We start from the raw sequence: 12470 nt of genomic DNA on the forward strand, positions 1-12470 counted from the left end.
TCTCCCTCTCCACTCTGCTTCCTCTACCACAAGCAGCAAGTGGGGGCGGGGGGGGGGGGAGCAGGAGCCGGTGCTGGGGGAGCCGACGTAAAAGCTGGTTCCCCCCAGCACTGTCTCCACAGGGGCAGGGAGGCAGAGGCACAGTGGGACCTGGGCATGAACCGGAACTCAGCTGTCCTGGCTCGCACCGGATCCTAGATGCTGCGCCTCTGCTTTTTAAATGTAGCAAGAGCTGCTCAGATCTACATTTAAAAAGCAAAGGCACAGCATCTGGGACTGGGCACGAGCCAGGGCAGCTGACTCCCAGCTTGTGCCCAGTCCCCCGCTGCACCTCTGCCTTTTAAATGCAGTAAGAGCCTGGTGGCTCTTACCGCACTTAAAAGGCAGAGGTGCAGCAGGGTCAGCTCCCAGAGCCAGAAGCTAACCCTGCTGACTTCTCTGCAGTTTCCCCCCTTATCGACTGATCGAGTAGTCAATGGAAAATTCCACGGACTATTCAATTAGCTGATTAAATGCAGTTTACCATTCTTAGGTGAGTCAGTGGTTCGTTATTTATATCCATGAAATCTTTGATTATTCTAAAAAGAATACCAATTTAAGGTGCCAAATTTGACATGAAATTCTATCTGCTTGGAATTAAACAGACGCCATCAATACCTTTCATAATGGCTACCGAACGATTATGTAACAACTACTGCTTTTGGTCATAATGAACAAAAGGAAGGTTTATAGAGCTGACCAAAAGACATAAGGCTTAGTAGCCTCCTACCAATCCTTGAGGTGGACAGATCCCTGAAGATCTTATGTTCAAGAATCTTTCCATTAAAATTATTTATAAACAGAGCCATCTTGCTTCCAATTTTTTTTTAAATCAACACATGAGCAAAATTACAACTTGATAGACTAATATTAAATAAACATAAGCATACACAGGATCCTGTCCTATAACGTATGGACTGCACCATTTATTTTTTAGAAGTGTATCAGACATGTAAATATTTTTTAGACTTCTGGATGCAGAAAGCAAAAACTGGTTTGCAAAATAAATAGATATGGAGATTCTTGGAGATAAGTCTTATATTATGGGGTCAATTACAAAAGTAGGCCAATTAGAGCCTGAGGGGCGGGGGAGAGAGCGAAGCCTTCTGCACTCTGCTCCCATCCTGTGAGCAGTGCACACAGCGCTTGAAAGCAAAGCGTGCTCTTGGCAGGGCAGGAGGAAGCTTCGTGTGCTCCCCGACCCAGAGGCCTTAATTGGCCTGGGGCAGGGGAGCACGCAAAGCCTCTTCTTGCCCTGCCAGGAGCATGTGGCACTTTGAAGTGCCACACACTGCTTGCAGGGGGACTGAGGAGGCTTTGCTCGCTCCCATGCCCACAGGCCCTAATTGGCCTAGGGGCAGGGGAGTGAGGGAAGTCTTCTCCCACAGCAGGGGCATGGGTATCTTGGGGGAACTTGGAGTAGGGGCAAAGACACTCCCTCACCCCCCAGACCAATCATTGTCTGAGGGTGGGGAACCTGGAAATATCTTGGCCCCGCTCCTGCCGCTCGATGCTCCACCCCTTCCTGTGCTGCTTGGGGCCACTTCAAACATTTTTTAAATGTCCCCCATCAAAAAATTATTACCCACCCCTGGGTTAGCCACTTTGCTGGTGCCTTTCTAATAGAATGTTAAATCATCAATTACCATCATTATACACATATTTTAAAAGCCAGCTCCCCTTTTCCTAACGATCACTTAAGATATTGTACACAGATAACAAAAAGAATACAAGAAAATAATTAATAAACCACCATCATGCAGTTTATGTCAAATTACTTTGGGTAAAACATTCCACCATAATATAGTACAAGTTCCATACAATAGGGTACTCAATAGCTGATTCTCTCTCTCCTTCTTCTAATGAACTGCCTGCATGTTTCTCTCCCAGTTATACTGACTCTGTTGATTGAAACCTGTTATTAAAACACCCATTAATTCACACATATTAAGTATTGATCAAGAAGTCCCGGTTATCACAATTCTACTGAAGAGAGAGGAAAAACAGGCACCATGTTTAAAGGATACAGTGTAAATTCAAATTTGTTTTTTCCTAGCCATTATGAAATGCATTTACTTCTTATTTCAAATTTGTTTTAAGTAAAAATAAATCAAATAAATAAGTATGTTAAGCATAGATAATATTTCCTGGTCATTCGTTTCTGTAATACAAGACTAGTTTTTGCCACTGCCCTAGCAACAAGCACAAATATTATATTGTATCCAGTGCTCAAAATATGCATTTCCAGAAAGGTATGCTAGCACTCAGCTTAATTGAAGAGTATTCTTTAAGAAAAATATCTGAATGCACAACTGCAGGAATGATAGCATTTGATTATTATTAGTCTAAATGTGTTTAGAATAATGATTTTTCCCATTTATACAAATAAAGAGAAAAGGAAACAGTCCAGCACAAACAAGAAAACAACTAACCTGAAATTATGCTGGATGGAGGAAATATTTATAAAGAAACAATTTACATAGAAACAGTATACAATAACCTTTAGCATCTTAAAACAGAAAAAAACAAAAAGCTGTTAAAAATACAAAACTCTTTTGAATACAAATTTGGTACAAATTTGTTTACAAACTTACAATTAAAAACTAGAGTAAGCTTTGGGCAGAGCATAAGGATGATCTCAGTACTAACCAACCTGTTAATGCTGAAATGCATATCAGGTATTTTTGGTAACAATACCTCCTTCATATTGTATACTGCTGGTAACTTTACTCTTGAAGATACAATTACAAGACAAGTAAACAGCTGTTGGAATTTTAACCAGAATATTTATGTGCTCATTTCTTCCCACCACCAAAGAACTCCTTTGTGACCCTGGGTCAATAACATATCAGATGCATGTATCCTATTTTACATACTGACAACAGTCATGATGTTAAAAGACTATACCCTTATGTTTTTAATGATGCACCTGCTCCAAGTGAAGTGAATCATCCTTTACCCTTTGACAAAAAAACCCTTGTATTTGGCAAAATACTACCACCACCACCGCCCTGCTCCAAGCTCCCTTTCCTTATGTCAGTCCACTTGTTTTCTTATTTCATTCATGATACTTCACTTGTCAATTACTTTTTGACATTTTTCATTTTGATGGTGAAACTGATTATTTCATACTATGTTAAATACTTAAGAATTCTGAATTATATACCACAAAATGCTGGTAATTCTGATTTACTATAAAGACTTTATTAAAATAACCGCATGTCAGCAAGCCTCTATTTCAGGTCAGAGTAAAAAATTATGTTTAGCCCTAATTGAGTCAGACTCAGCTACGTCCTTCCATCACCTTTAGTGCCTCCTGGATCACTGCTCCTGGGCTGTGTCTAGACTGGCCAGTTTTTCCGGAAAAACTTGCCAGCTGCCTACACTGGCCACTTGAATTTCCGCAAAAGCACTGACTTCCTACTGTAAGAAATCAGTGCTTCTTGCGGGAATACTATTCTGCTCCTGTTCAGGCAAAAGTCCCTTTTGCGCAAAGCTTTTGAGCAAAAGGGCCAGTGTAGACAGCTGAGATTTGTTTTCTGCAAAAAAGCCTCGAATGCGAAAATGGCAATCGGGGCTTTTTTGTGGAAAAGCGCGTCTAGATTGGCACAGACGCTTTTCCGCAAAAAGTGCTTTTGTGGAAAAGCATCTGTGCCAATCTAGACACTCTGTTCCAAAAATGCTTTTAACTGAAAACATTTCCGTTAAAAGCATTTCCGGAAAATCATGCCAATCTAGACACAGCCCTGATGTTTAGTGGATCACCCAAAATGTTCCTTCCTCTGGAGCAAAAGGGTGTTTAGGGGGTGGGCAGTAAGCAGAGCCATAGCTCCCCTACATCCACCTTACACTGACCAGAAGATATGTTTAGGAGCATGAAGGAGAATGCTGCATTTCAAAGGCGTGTTGCAAATTAGTTGTCAAAGTGCACAAGGGGAAGCACAGCAAGCACTGTCCTGCTAAAGGGCACCTCCCTCAAACACACTGCCTCCCAGTGTTCCATTGGATGAAATGCACCTACACATCACCCTTACATCAGGGGTGGGCAATATTGTTAATGGGGGGGGCCACTCCAATATTTTGGTAAATGGCCAAGGGCTTCACTTATGTGGAGGGGGCACAGGCTCTGGGATGGCAGGTAGGAGCTTGGGATAGAGGAATGGGGTACAGGAGGGAGTGTGGGGTCTGAGAGGGAGTTTGGAAGAAGAAAGGGGGTTATGATTTGGGGCAGTGGTTTGGGGTGCAGGGTCCAAAAGGGGGTATGGGTGCAGGAGATGATTCTGGCCTGGGGAAGTGGTGTAGGAGGGGGTGCAGGGTCCAGGAGGGAGGTGTGACCTGGAGAGGAGGTGGGGAGAGGGGATACAGAGGGTTTGGGTGGTGGCCTGGAACAGGTGGTTGGGGGGAAAGAGTGGGTGGGGTGCCAGAGGCTGTCTCTAGCTGGAAGACGCTTACCTAGGCAGCTCCCAGCCAGCAGCTCCACAGTCACCCTGCCTGTGTGCGGGGTGGGCTGCTCTGCGTGGCTCTCCTCCAGCACAGAGAGGAAGGAAAGGAGGGAAGGGAGCGAAGGAATGAGGAGACTTCATTCACTGCCTTTGCCTTCAGCAAAATTTCTCAGCTCCTATTGGCCAGAAACTGGCCAATGGGAGCTCAGGGATTTGCTAGGGGGTGGGGACAATGCACAAAGCTCCCTCCTCCCTGCCCAGACTGCGTAGCAATTAGCAGCTTGCCGTTTCAAGTGGCTGCAGCTGCTCTCTCGTAAGCATGCCAGCAAGGCGGCTGCAGGGCAGATCCAGCAGGCCGGATCCAGCCTACTAGCCACCTCTTGCCCATCCTTCTTGCCTTACACAGAGCTTTACCTTAAGGGCAAAATCGAGCCCAAAAGAAGTCATAATCATGTTATTTTTCCCATTACAGGAGAATCACTGATATAAAAAAACAGATTCTACTGTACAATTATTCCAAATGAGAGCATTACCTGAGCTACTTATAGGAATAACTTACCACAAAGCCACAGCTGAGATCAGCAAGGATGCCCAAGCTGAAACTCACTCATTTAAAAAGGCATCTAGCAAAAGATTCTCTGTGATGGTCCCTCAGCTTTGGATATAATTCTCCACCATTCCCTCATTCTGACTTCATAAACCTTCAGGGCATGCTGCAAGGCACATCTGCTTTTCCTAGCTTAGCGCAACGAGGCAGGGAAGACTTAGATGGCAATTCTGAAATATGTTTTTAGTTGCTTGATTATGACTTAGTTAATGATCATATCTTTATTACAAAATGGCATTTTCTAACTAAAAGGGCTAATAATGAAAACAGTTTTATATAAAATTTTATGTATTGGACTAAATACTGATCACCCTATTTACTCAAGTAGTTCTATTGACTTGACTTAGATCCTACAAAGGTTTGCTACTGGATCTTGTGCCATTGGACTGACTAGAACAATACATGAAGCAAAATGCAGGAGAATGTAGCACTTTAAAGACTAACAAGATGGTTTATTAGATGATGAGCTTTCGTGGGCCAGACCCACTTCCTCAGATCAAAAAATCTGAGGAAGTGGGTCTGGCCCACGAAAGCTCATCATCTAATAAACCATCTTGTTAGTCTTTAAAGTGCTACATTGTCCTGCATTTTGCTTCAGCTACCCCAGACTAACACGGCTACATTTCTATCACTATAGAACAATACATGTTTGCAGAATCATGACTAACTACACCAAGTGGAATTTTTTTATTTTCTAATTGGAGGATGTGAACCTGTTCCCACTGACTTCGAAGGAAGCAAGACACAGTACTGCCAACCTCATTGTTCAAAAGTCACGAATCAGGCCCTTAAAAAAATCAAGGCTTAAAAATCAGGAGATTTTAAAGACTAATAAAATGTGGGTTGTTTTTATTTACCTTCTAGTTTGGGGTGTTGTTTTTTTTTGTTTGTTTGTTTTTTAATCTTTAGGGTATACTGCTATCATATTTCAAAGCTTTTCTCTGCAACCATAACACTAGAAATTTAGGGCTTATTTACATGGTGGGTGATAGGCATTATTAAGTGTGTGATTTCTATAGTGTACTAATGTCATGTACATAAATTAGTCTGTGTACACCCTGCTGGTATACACTGAAGGCTCTTTCATACTGTGCATTACCCTCTCTCTAGTCAAGCCCTTTCTTAAAAAAAAAAATTCACAATCAATTGTCTCCGTGCGCTAAGGATGTAAATCAAACATCAAATATCATGAGCTGGCAACACTGATTTAGATCAAGCATTTGTATATTTCAGAGCTAATTTATATTCTAAGAGTCTGACCCTGCAGCCCTTACTCATACAAGTTTTTTTTACTCACACAAGGACTCCCATTGATATCAGCTTAAGTAAACAGTTTGTAACATTCAACCCTATGTTATTAGACTAGCCTTGGATTAATTTAACTGTAATCTGTGCTGTAGTCCTCCCATTAGATAGACCTGTAATTAATGTTCTTAGAACTAAAAAAGAAAGGAATAAGCTATTTTCACTAACATTTCCTTAAGGTATAAAAACAGTGAACTTTTCTTCAATTTTCTTTTAACTATCAAAATGTACCAGTAGAATATATAGTGTTTAAAGCCATTTCCCCACAAGGGATATATGGCTCAGAACAGAACACAAATAAATTTGTATTGGCTTCAAATTTCATAGAAAATGATTTTTACAGTGCCACTTTGGAGAACTGACATCATTCATGTACATGCTTGAGCTCTAATTAAATCCCTCGGATAAAACCATAATTTCATTTGGAAAACACAACCCTGGGCTGCTCCACTTCATAGGGTGAGAGAAGAGGCTCTTTTATCTGCTGTCATTCTTTTCTTTTACAGAGGAGGGTGCTTTTCTTCTTTGAGGGATACCTGTCAATCATAAACTGATAAGAAGCACAAGGCTCTGTTACTTGTTTTTAAGAGGGAAACAACGGGAATGGCATTTTTTTCACCAGCTACTCAGAGGAAAGCCAAAAATACAACAGGAACAGATAATTATATTGCAGGATTTTGTTCAAGGAACACTGAAAATTGTCAACAATAGTTATTTCTGAAGCCTATTTCTTCTCTGCAAGCAGAGTTCAGCGAAGAATGCTAGCATTTCCTGTGGAAATTGTGTGGTTGCCAGTAACAGCCTCCTAATTTTTCTTCTCCCATTTTTATTGTTTTGTTTTGTATTTAAAATAAACACACCCTGGCATTTCGACAACAGCCACAATAACCCTTTACCTCATTCACCACCTGCAGATGAAAGTCATCAGCAGAGGAAAGCAAAGGAGTCACATTTCAGCAAACAGCAAAACCAAAGCACACTGTAACCCAGCAAGAGAGGTGGCTGAGGATGTCCAAGTCCTGCATGCTGGTTTAGAGGTGGGGTAGGGGGGACAGACTCTTCCCACAGTATCCTTCTGTGCATTCGTTTCACCCAACCCTTCACGTCCCCCTGTACGAGATGGTGCCCGTGTTGCACAAGGCGGCTCGTTAAAAGCCAGGATGCCAGCGACAATACAAGCCAGGGTGCCAGCCAAGAAAGGGGGGCGTCCATGCCCCACAAGGTAGCGGGGAAGCTGCTGCCTCTTGTGTGTCAACCATCTCCCGGCTAAAACCACCTCTTGGCTGCAGCGTTACTATAGACACCGGCTGGGTCCTAACCCTTTCGCAGCGAGGCGCTCCTCTCCGCGAGACCAGCCGCGCGGTCCCCTGCCTGCGCTGCCGGAAGGGATGGGATCCCCCTCCTCGTGCTCAGGGAAAGGGGGTGCTGCTCCTCCCCCCCATGCAAACTTGGAGCCGCAGGCTGGGCTGCTCCCCTCCCGCGGGCTGCGCCCGGCCCAGGCTCCAGGGAACTTTGGCTCACTCACCCGCGGCTCCGCCGGCCAACGTGCTGCTGCGCGGGGCCGGGGCTCGCGCTGCTCCTGCTGCCGCTGCTCCCGCTCGGGTAGAACGCGGCCCGCCGGGCGGGGACGCGGCCGCCCGCTGCTTGCGTCACAATCACGCCGCGGCCATTCCCCACGCCGGGAATTCGGGGGGCTGGGGGGAGCCGCCACGTGATGAGCAGCGAGGCGCCGCCGGGCGGGGAGGCGGGCAGGGCGGAGGCGCTGGAGGCTGCCCGCCGCAAGCCTGACTGACGGGAGCTCCCCCCCCCGGGCCCCGCCGCAGCCCCGTCCTGGCCCTCGCCTCCCGCTGGATTCCCCCCGCCCCCGCGCGTGTTTCTTGCACTTTCTCCTTCGCCCCGCTGTGACAGCCCGCCCCTGCTCCCGCCCCGCCGCGCTGCCCTGGGCACTGGGGCGTGCAGGGGACTGGAGGAGGTTGCAGCTGCAGGGGGGTGTGACCCTCCTTTTAGCCCCGGAATCGCCCCTACACACGCGGGGGACAAACGCTCTTCACGCGGAGCGGCGGGCGGGGCGGATGTGCAGGTCGAGCCGTTGGCGGGTGGGGGCTCGTCGCTCCTTGAGAAGACTCGGTCCAGGTGAGGGCTGAGGGGAAAAGCCCGCTCCTAGCACCACCCCGCTCGGCAGGAGCCCTGCAGCAGCAAGGAAGGACCGGCGGCGCCTACCCTGGTGCTCACAGTATTCCCTGCGGGGCTCCTGCTGTCACACAGCCCACTCCAGCAGCGGGCCCAACTTGTGCAAAAAGTAGCAACATAGGACCCCGTGTTCTAATTTGCTGGCAACATCAGGCACAATTTTTTAAACAGAGGTTTAAACTATCTTTAAGGTGAAAACACACATCATCTCATGCTATAAGGTATTAATCACATGGCATCATACTGCACTAAAAATACCTGAAAATATTGGGTTTAATTCGTTCACATCTGTTTAAAATAAAACCGTGGGTTTTGGCTTAGTATAAAACCTGGAAAGCACACATCATGCTTTCCTTCCAGTAGATACAGATGGAGTTGGTGGCACCCTTGCAATGTATGGAATATGTTTCCATTAAAGTCATGTTAACTCCCTCTGTTAGAAAATCATATTTTATTTCATGTTATTGAGGGTTAGCATAGTTACAAACTGTTTCTTTGCTTCTGAATGTAGACTATTTTAGTCAAACATGGGCCAGGTGGTCACTCTATTTAAACATTACGGTAATTGTTTGTTACAAGGTTCTCAAGTGTTAACCATTGTGATTTCAGTGTGAGGTAACAGGAAAACACTACCCATAAGCTAAGTGATAGTTTGGCTGCAGTGAAAGTTCTTTTAAATGCATTTCCCCTCTTTTTCATAATTTAATTTTATTCCCTTCTGCCATGTTTTCTCAGAAGTGTCTGGGATTTTTTTAAATCTCTGTTCACACACATTTTCTAGTCTACCTTTTAGACTTATCCTGTTTTCTCACTGACTCCCCAGAGATTTTCTATACAGTTTTACATTTCAAACATAAATCAGGACTTGGATTTTCTGTCTCGGATGAGGCAACACTGCAAAAGCCCCAAAGATGCATACTGCAAATTAAAGTGAATTTCACGCATGTAAAAAGATTCTGGTTTGACATTACCGGTAACTGTTATCTACAGAACAAATATAGCACAAACAGTAACAAGTTTCCTCCAGTGCATCACTAATATTATTAAACCCATTCTGGATTGAACATCTCCAGGAATTCAGAGTGGTATTTCAGTCTGCATGTTCATTTACTTCTTGGCCTTCATGAGAGTTCCAGAGAAGCCAGTGAATCACAGTTCTTGGCCCATTAGGAATGGAATTGAGACCACCATTCGATGTCATCCATAGAACAGCCATCAGATAATAACTACTTTGAAACACTTTTAATCTGATCTGCATTTGCACCAGTGACTTGGAGATGAAAGACAGTATAGCGTTCCATCAATTCACTTGAGGTATCTAGTCCCTGTAACAATGTATTCTCATATATGTCACAGCTCATTCAGTACACTTGCCCAAAGGATGAAAAGTGTTAATTTAAAAAAATTAATGTATATTGTTAAGATGTATGAAAAGAAGCTTGCACGTTGATTACAATGAATTCTAGGTTTTCTATTCAGGCCATGCATGCTATGCCTAAAATGTTAAAATGGTCTCAACACTATCTGAGGAGCGTGTTGATTCAGGGAGAGGAAGAGAAGGGTTTTATTTTGGAAAGATTTCACTATTGCAGTGTTTTTAGGAAAAGGCATATGCAGAGACTGCCCATTTCACACTCATACTTACATAGAGATTAAATAACTGTTTTGGGGTATTTCAAATGCATTTGATTAGGTGGTTTTTTTAAAGGAATTCTGGTCAGCTGTGTGTGATTAAATGGTTTTTAAAAGAATGCAGGTCAGCTTCAGAACACAATGTCACATATAGCTCATGCCTGGTTGAAGAACATAGTGTCTATGGAAAAGAAAAGCAGTATATTTTGTAATTTAGGGGCCATAAATACACTCTATATTTAAATGCAGCCTTTTAGCCTGCCAAGTATATTTTTATGTGTTACATGTGATATCATCTCATGTAGAGCTGATATTCCTGTTTATGGACTTGCTCCTGCACTCTTGGTGGGAGTTTTTGCTTGAATGAGGAGAGCCGATCATGCCCTATATGTCCATACAAGCAATAACTTGGCATACAAGGGTCAGTTCTTATAAGGATTGCAAGATATACCATATCTGTACATTATATTACACAGTACTGTTAGTACTCTTTTTAAAAAAAATCACAGGACACCAGGGCTGTGTCTACACTGACATGAATTTCCGGAACTGCTTAAAATGGAATACTATTCCGTTTTCAGTTTTTCCGGAAAAGGAGCGTCTACATTGGCAGGCTGCTTTTCCGGAAAAGCCCTTTTTCTGGAAAAGCGTCTGTGGCCAATGTAGACGCGCTTTTCTGGAAAAGAGCTCCGATCGCCATTTTCGCAATCGTGGCTTTTTTCCGGAAAAGACTACTGGGCTGTCTACACTGGCCCTTTTCCGGAACAGTGTTCCGGAATAAGGACTTATGCCCGAGCGGGAGCAGAATAGTTTTTCCGGAATAGCGGCTGATTTTGTACAGTAGAGAATCGTTGCTATTCTGGAAATTCAAGGGCCAGTGTAGACAGCTCGCAGCTTATTCCGGAAAAGTGGCTGATTTTCCGGAATAAGTGGCCCAGTGTAGACACAGCCCATCTGTATTTTTATAGCATACGAACAGGTACACGGCTTTATTGAAATGTAGAATATTTCCCTCTTACCATCTTATCTCCAGACAAGATTTATTGAAAAATAGGCACTAGTATACTTTTTTTTAAAAGATAATTTACCCAAGATCAGTTCAGTAGTACATGAAAATGCTCTAGTATTACAGACAGACTGATCATGGTAATGCATGTGATAAGAGTAAAGAGTATCTTTCATGTATGTATGTTAGAGACCAGTCTTGCTTCCATAATAGGGAGTGGGAGCTGAAGGTAGACAGCGGGTGGTTGCAGGGCTAGATCCTAGGGGCCTGAATAGGAATCATTCCATCAACTTCAGTGGACAATGGATTAGGGCCTGTGTTTTTAACTGTGACCTTCAAATAAATATCGGGTGTTTTATTCTAGAACTAAAATATTTTGCAATTTAATAATATTTGTATTTTCTATCCCACAGCTTGCAAAATTAAGCAATTACAAAAATTCTACAAGCTGTAAATAAAGGAATGTACAGTACTTTATATCTGTAGTCAGCCTCCAGTTTCCAGTATGGTAATCTATGACTTATGGTGAGTGTGATACAATCATGTGTTCTCATGGGTGTCACTTTAAGTAAGAACTAGTTATTGCAGAGAAACTGCATTAACATCTTTTGAAATAACAAAGGGTAAGTTTTAACTTGCACTATGAATGCTTCCTTTTTATATTATTTAGGGGCATTCAGGAATTAATTGTTTGTTTGTTTTAAGTTTGCCACTCAACTTTAATTCTTGGTGAAAAATATTCCCCTCTAAAAGCCTAACTTATTTCAGACAGGTGAGCTAAAATTAAAGACATTTTCCCCTCCTAACTTTGAAAGATTGAAAAAAATAGGACAGATTCAAATTAGCCCTGATTTTAGTCTTTCAAACCCATTCTGTATTCTCCCTACTTGAAATTTTTCATATAGTAGACTACATTATTCAAACCATGTAGGATATGGGAGAGTTAATCCAAAACTTTTTGATGCACATTGAGTAACTCTCAGAATGCAAGTCGCACCAATAATGTTTGCACAGAACCCCTGTTCGTTTCAAATTGCATTGTGTGAACACTAGGGATGTGAACAACTAGTCAAATGATGCTTATCGGACAGTCGATAGGCTAGTCGACTAGTTGCTTCCCCTCCTTGCTGCCTCTATCACAAAGAGGCAGCGGGGGAACAGGGGAAGGGGTGCTTCAAAGCGGCAGCTCCGTGTGGAGCCAGGGGTCAATGAAGGAGTCTCCAGCTGACCCTGGGCTCCATGTGGCACT

The 12470-nt window shown here is 43.4% G+C and overlaps 1 protein-coding gene across 7 annotated transcripts in view; it reads right to left on the reverse strand.

Annotated features, from left to right (window-relative positions):
* Positions 1 to 8772, reverse strand: part of SNCAIP (synuclein alpha interacting protein) — a 133112-nt gene extending 124340 nt beyond the window's left edge. For 3 of the 7 annotated variants that reach the window (XM_075931945.2, XM_075931948.2, XM_075931947.2), the window contains exon 1: positions 7919 to 8771. The gene's annotated coding sequence lies outside the window, so the exon portion shown is untranslated. Of the gene's footprint in view, positions 1 to 4491; positions 4516 to 7918 lie in introns of those variants that run through there. The other 4 variants (XM_075931950.2, XM_075931944.2, XM_075931951.2 and 1 more) reach the window with 4 other exon arrangements.
* Positions 8773 to 12470: the final 3698 nt, after the last annotated feature.

This window comes from Pelodiscus sinensis, chromosome 6 (assembly GCF_052426305.1).
Source record: "Pelodiscus sinensis isolate ZL-2025 chromosome 6, ASM5242630v1, whole genome shotgun sequence".
Taxonomy (NCBI): domain Eukaryota; kingdom Metazoa; phylum Chordata; order Testudines; family Trionychidae; genus Pelodiscus; species Pelodiscus sinensis.